Here is a 6,528-nt window from a genome sequence, read left to right as displayed (position 1 = left end):
GTACTACAAGGTGAAACGATTATTGGAAGTACATCAAGTATTCAGGAACAGCAAGACAGGACCAAGCTATGGCATCTGAGGCTTGGACATGTAAGTGAGAAGAGATTACATGAGCTGTCTAAACAGGGTCTGTTAGGTGGAGATAAGATCAAATCACTTGAGTTGTGTGATAGTTGTGCTCTTGGGAAATCAAAAAGAGTATCGTTTGGTCAAGGAAGTCACACAACTGAGCAACCATTGGCCTACATTCATTCAGATCTATGGGGTCCTTCTCGGACAGAAACTCATGGTGGAGGCAGATACTTCATGTCTTTGATAGATGATTACTCAAGGAGAGTATGGATATTCATCTTAAAGACTAAGGATGAAGCATATGATAAGTTCAGAGAATGGCTGCTGGCAGTTGAGAACAAGAGTGATCGAAGAGTTAAACACCTGAGAACAGATAATGGGCTGTAATACTTATCAGATAAGTTTGTCAAGCTATGTAAGGAGAAATGCATTACTAGACACAGAACAGTGGCAGGAACGCCACATCAAAATGTTCTCGCAGAGAGAATGAACAGAACTCTTCTGGAAAGGTTCAGATGTATGTTGATCAATGCTTCTCTTCCTAAGTCCTTCTGGGGAGAAGCATTATCTACTGTGTGCTATTTGGTCAATATGTGTCCATCCAGTGCGATTGGTTTCAAGACACCAATGGAGAAGTGGAGTGGAACACCTGCAGACTACTCAAACTTGAGGGTATTCGGATGTCTTGCATATGCTCATCTGAAACAGGACAAGTTGAAAGCAAGGGCAGTCAGATGTATATTCATTGGGTATCCGGATGGTGTGAAAGGGTTATAAAGTTTGGAACTTGGAGTCAAGAGGTCCAAAGTGCTTCAACACCAGGGATGTGAAGTTTGATGAATCCAAACTGGGATATAAAATGAATACAGATGGAAAGGACAGTCAGATCAGTGATAAACTACCGATTGAGGTGGAGTCTTCTGTGCTAGATAAAGGGTCAGAAGAGATGCAAGATGAGAATGTGACAGCAAGAGATCAAACAGTGGATTTGAGCACTTACAATCTTGCAAGGGACAGAACCAGAAGGGAGATCAGAGCTCTTAAGAGGTTTGGTGAAGCTGATCTGGCTTGGTATGCACTTACAGTAGCTGAGGAGGTGGAGTATTCAGAGCCAAATACTTATGATTAAGCTATGGCGAGTAAGCAGAAAAACAAGTGGATTGAAGCTATGAATGAAGAGATGAACTCACTTGAGAAGAATCAAACCTGGAAGTTAGTAGATAGACCGAAGCATCAGAAGACATTGGGATGCAAGTGGATCTATAAACAGAAGGAAGGAAATCCTGGTACAGATCATATCAAGTATAAAGCAAGATTGATTGCAAAGGGTTTTGGTCAAGTAGAAAGGATAGATTTTAATGAGGTCTATTCTCCAGTGGTCAAACATTGTTCCATCCGGATTATGTTAGCACTGGTGAACCAGCTCGATTTGGAGCTTGAGCAGATGGATGTGAAGACTGCTTTTCTACATGGTGACCTGGAAGAAACCATTTATATGGAACAACCAAAGGGCTTCATACATCAGAAAACCCAGAACAAAGTTTGCTTACTGAGAAAATCATTGTATGGGCTGAAGCAGAGTCCGAGGCAGTGGAACAAAAGGTTTGATGAGTTCATGATTGGTATTGGTTTTGTGAGAAGCCAATATGACAGATGTGTCTATCTAAAGAAGGATGAAAGGCATGTTATCTTGTACCTACTGATTTATGTTGATGATATATTGATTGCAAGTAAAAGTAGGACAAAGATATCATCCTTGAAACAACAGCTCAACACAGAGTTTGAGATGAAAGATCTCGGCGAAGCGAAGAGAATTCTGGGCATGGACATAGTGAGAAATAGGAAAAGGCAGGAGATTCATCTGAGTCAGAAGAACTATTTGAAGAAGGTTGTTCTGCGGTATAACATAAATCAAGCAAAATCTGTCTTGACCCCTCTGGGACAGCATTTGAAGCTATCTACGAATCAGTCACCTGAATGTGAGGAAGACAAGATAAAGATGGTTGGTATTCCATATGCTAGTAGAGTGGGGAGTCTCATATATGGAATGGTGTGCAGTAGGCCTGATCTGGCATACACAATTAGTGTTGTGTCGAGATTTATGGCTAATCCGGGAACATATTATTGGGAAGCTCTTAAGTGGATTCTCCGATATCTCATAAACACAACTAGGTTGGGGTTGAAGTTTGAAAAATAGCAAGATGGGATTGATCCGGTAGTTGGATATGTGGATTCAGATTTTGCTGGGAACTTAGACACGAGAAAGTCATTGACTGGTTATGTGTTCATCTTTTAGAGCACAACGATCACCTGGAAGTCAAATTTACAGTCAGTGGTGTTAGAGTAGGTGCCCGTCGAGCCAATGTGTTGGCCGATAGTCCTTGTGAGAACTCTTGTATGACAATCTTTATTTTAATAATATTTCAAATTATTTAATTTGGAACATCTTTATCTTTATACCCATGCTAGCTGCATAGATAAAACCCTTGAATATACAAATAGTAGAAATAATATGAGATGGTCATGTGATGACTATCATGAAACTCATATTTGGAATACTGTATATTCTAAACTGTTCCTAATCGATTCAGCCGCCATAAAGAAGGATAAAGGCCGCTCGAGCTTGAGACTAGTATTTGCGATGTGAGTACCATGTTTCCTTGGTAGGGGACATGGAGATGTCCAAGCATGCAAATAGGTGCTCCTTGTAGAGTGCACTGAACAACCCTCCCTAAAGGACTTTCCAAGTGGTTCTCACTTATCGAGTGGAGAAGTCCTAGTTTATGGTTGTACACCACTAGTCCTTATGACCCGGGACAACATGGAGACTCTATATGCTAGTGCTTCACTTTGACTTGTTTACCGACTCATCTGGGGTCATCAGGTGGCAATGTTGGGTGTTGTGACGAAACATATAGGAGTCAATGCATTGTAGTCGGGGATTCACCGCTTACCTACGGGTATGAATATCCTATGTAATCTCATGCATACGTAGCTTGAAATCTCTGATCAAAGTAGGTTTTAATTAAGAAATGTGTTTCTTGAATTACACCTTCGATGCAACTACGACATGACACATAGTTATCGATTCAATGACAACTCTCGATAAACCAATGATTGATTGGTTCTTGCAGGCACTATCATTTGATACCTAGGGAGTCATGTAAGTGATGCTGCTAGACGTTTCACATGACTGGTTGGGTACTATCAGACTTGAGTTTTCTGACATTCTTATTATCAATGTGTTGATCAATAAGAATTGAGCTATATAGGGTATACTCATATAAGGGACTTGTTGATCCCGAATCACATGGAGATGTGAACCCACTGCTAGTTGTATCAGTGAACCATTGAGGGTCACACAAGTACTAGCTTTTTAGATCCCGTTGAGATTAAAATAAGTTCAATGTGTTGAACAACCTATAAAGGAGTTTATAAGTAAAATAAATTAGAAGTTTGACTTTTAAATTGGAGAATGAATGGAATAAGTAACTTTTAATTTGTGAATGTGTTCCAAGATTAAAAGTTGACTTAAAATAATTAGTTTATGAAAATGGTGATTTTCTAAACTATTGTTTTGAACTTAGTTAATTAATTCAAGTGTTGAATTAATTTAACACTAGTAGACATTTTAATGTACAAATAATTAAACACTATTTAGTCTAGTAGAGCTCAAATCAAATAGTGTTATATAATTATTGTTACTAGTGTACTTGAATGAGTTCAAGTTGAATTTAATTAATTGATTAAACTTAAATGGGTTTAGGTTTAATAATTAATTAAAATAAGTTCAAATACCATTTAAATATATATATTTATATATGTATATATATATATATATATATATATATATATTAACGTGTATATATATATATGATATATATATATGTGTGTGTGTGATGGAATTTGAAGGGTTGGAAGATGGTTTACAATTTTTCATGCAAGTCTTGAACTTTTCCATGCATGGCTTAATTGTACCTATTTAATCCTTCTCCATTATTATAATATACATACATTCATATATTCCATTCCAATTACTTATAGTGGCCGAACACTTTGTGAGGAATTCTCCAAAGTTTTTTTTCAATTTTTGAGGAAGAAAGAAAAGAAAATCTCAATGCAAAATTCTCTAAATATTCTAGTGCATATTTAGAGCGGAACTAGATCGTCTAGTCGTAGACCTAATTCGAAGGCTTGAAGTGTTGAATCCATTTTGAGCAAGGTGTGCTCTTGGAAGCTTGTAGATAGTATCTACCGTATCAAGAGTCTAGTTGATTATCAACTTGGTTGGAGTCATAAATCAATCTTTGAGATTGATAGGTAAAATTCTAAACACCCTATGGTTGTTTGTGATTTTGAATGCTACACAAGTGCTCGGATCTCTTTTGTTAAAAATTTTAATATTTCCACTGCGTTTTCGGGTACGAGTTAACCGATTCCCTTCAGTGGTATCAGAGACTAGGTTACTCTTTTGTGTAGTATTTTTTGGATATTATGTTGAGGTCAATTTCTAACCGCATGAGAAAATCAAGATTTATCGATTTTGGAGCTGTTTTTATAAAATAATTTTTTTTTTTTGGTTTCGGGCAGCCCAAGTCCTAGGGGCAGCCGTGGGCTGCCCCATACTTTTGAATAAAAAAAAAAAGTTTTTTTTACCGGAATCCGGCGACGGAGTTTCGGTGACGACTATGACGACTTGAGTTTTTCAAAAGGTGTTTTGAAATATCATGTGTCATTGGCCCTAAATTGTTAAATTCATTATAGTTGATTTTTATGAAAAATTAAACTTTATAATATGTGATTTTTCTCATAAAATAAATAGTTAAAGTGTGACTTTGATTATTTATAGTAAATTTTGATTTACAAGAAATTCAATTATAAATAAATTAATTTGAAAGTAAAAAAAGGTGTTTGTTTATTTTGTTAATTTATTTTATAATTGTGGTGGTTAGTAATTGGACCAAGATATATAATATTTGATCAATTGATTACTAAGATAATTAATTGATGGTGTATGATATGTGATATTGTGCATGAAGGATGATCAAAAGCCTAAGATCAATTTGTTAGGTGTATGCTAGGATATTTTGTGTTGTATGGTTATAATAATTATCAAATTATAAAGTGGGCTTGGTTTATGGCCCGTTCCCACCCCATGAGATGTATCCCTATTTGCCATGGATATTTTAATGTAAAATATTTGATAATGGAAGTTCAAGATTGGAAGATGGTGGGCCATGATGAATTATGAAGATCCAAGAAATGTAAATATTGGAAGCTTATGTAATTGTTGCATTTGCATCCCGTGCATTACCTAGGATTGGACCTAGGCCCGTGTTTGGCTCACACGGGCCGAATAGTTTTTGGGCAATTGATCATCCTTGTTAATGAGTATGTGCGTTATTATTTTATAATAACAAAATTGCATGAATCCGGCAAACATACGATCAAACATGGCGATCTTTAAAATTAATGATGAGACCTTTTCAAAATTAAAAACCCTCATTTTGAATTAGATTCAAAATTTATATCAAGCCCGAAAAGGGGAATTATAAATTTTTTTATAATTTTCATGTCTTCCATCGACAATGGATGCATGATGAACGCTACCCGTATTCAATGCTCGGCTCATATTAATGGGGAAACTCATGGCGACCGTCCATTAAGGTTCGACATCGATGGGTAAGACTTGACACGTAAAGATGAACGACGTCATTTTATTGGGTCCTAATCAAGCGTGAGACAAAATTTTACGTAAGGGTTGCATGGAGATGCAATTGGAAACTACCTTTTAGGAATTATGATTGGCTGATTTTATTCGGGATCATGATTGGCAAAATGGACCTTATGCACCTATGAGAAAAGGAGTTTCCCGTTTTCACTAGAGGGTAGTGAAAATGTCAAAATAGTAGGAGTAAAAAATTTATAAGTTAAAGTCCATACTTTATATCTTACTAAATATTTTAAAATAGTCATTAACATTTATCTGTTATTATTTTTCAGTACAAAGTTTTTGACAATATCATCAATTTGCAATCCGCTATCTACAATACTCGACAAACATATACTGACCGGTCCAAATTACCTTGATTGGCTAAGAAATCTGAAAATTGTCTTAAACTCGGAAAAGATTGCATATGCACTTGAAAAGTCGCCCCCTGCTGAGACTCCGACTGGTTGTAGCCCTGCTGAGCTACAAATTTACAAGGATTGGTGTGACGATGACTTGAAAGCCAAGTGTTATATGCAGGCTTCTATGAATGATGAGCTTCAGCGACGTTTTGAGAGTGCAAAGCATGCTGCTGACATTCTTTTGCATCTCAAAGAACTCTTTGGTGAACAAACACGCCCACTTCGACATGCGATTGTCAAGGAGCTTAATAACTTTGCGCATGCGAGATGGGGCTTCGGTCCATGAGCATGGCCTGAAGTTGATTGGGCTCGTGGAGAAACTCG

Source organism: Henckelia pumila, chromosome 2 (assembly GCF_033568475.1).
Source record: "Henckelia pumila isolate YLH828 chromosome 2, ASM3356847v2, whole genome shotgun sequence".
NCBI lineage: Eukaryota > Viridiplantae > Streptophyta > Magnoliopsida > Lamiales > Gesneriaceae > Henckelia > Henckelia pumila.
Note: the sequence above shows the minus strand (reverse complement) of the source record.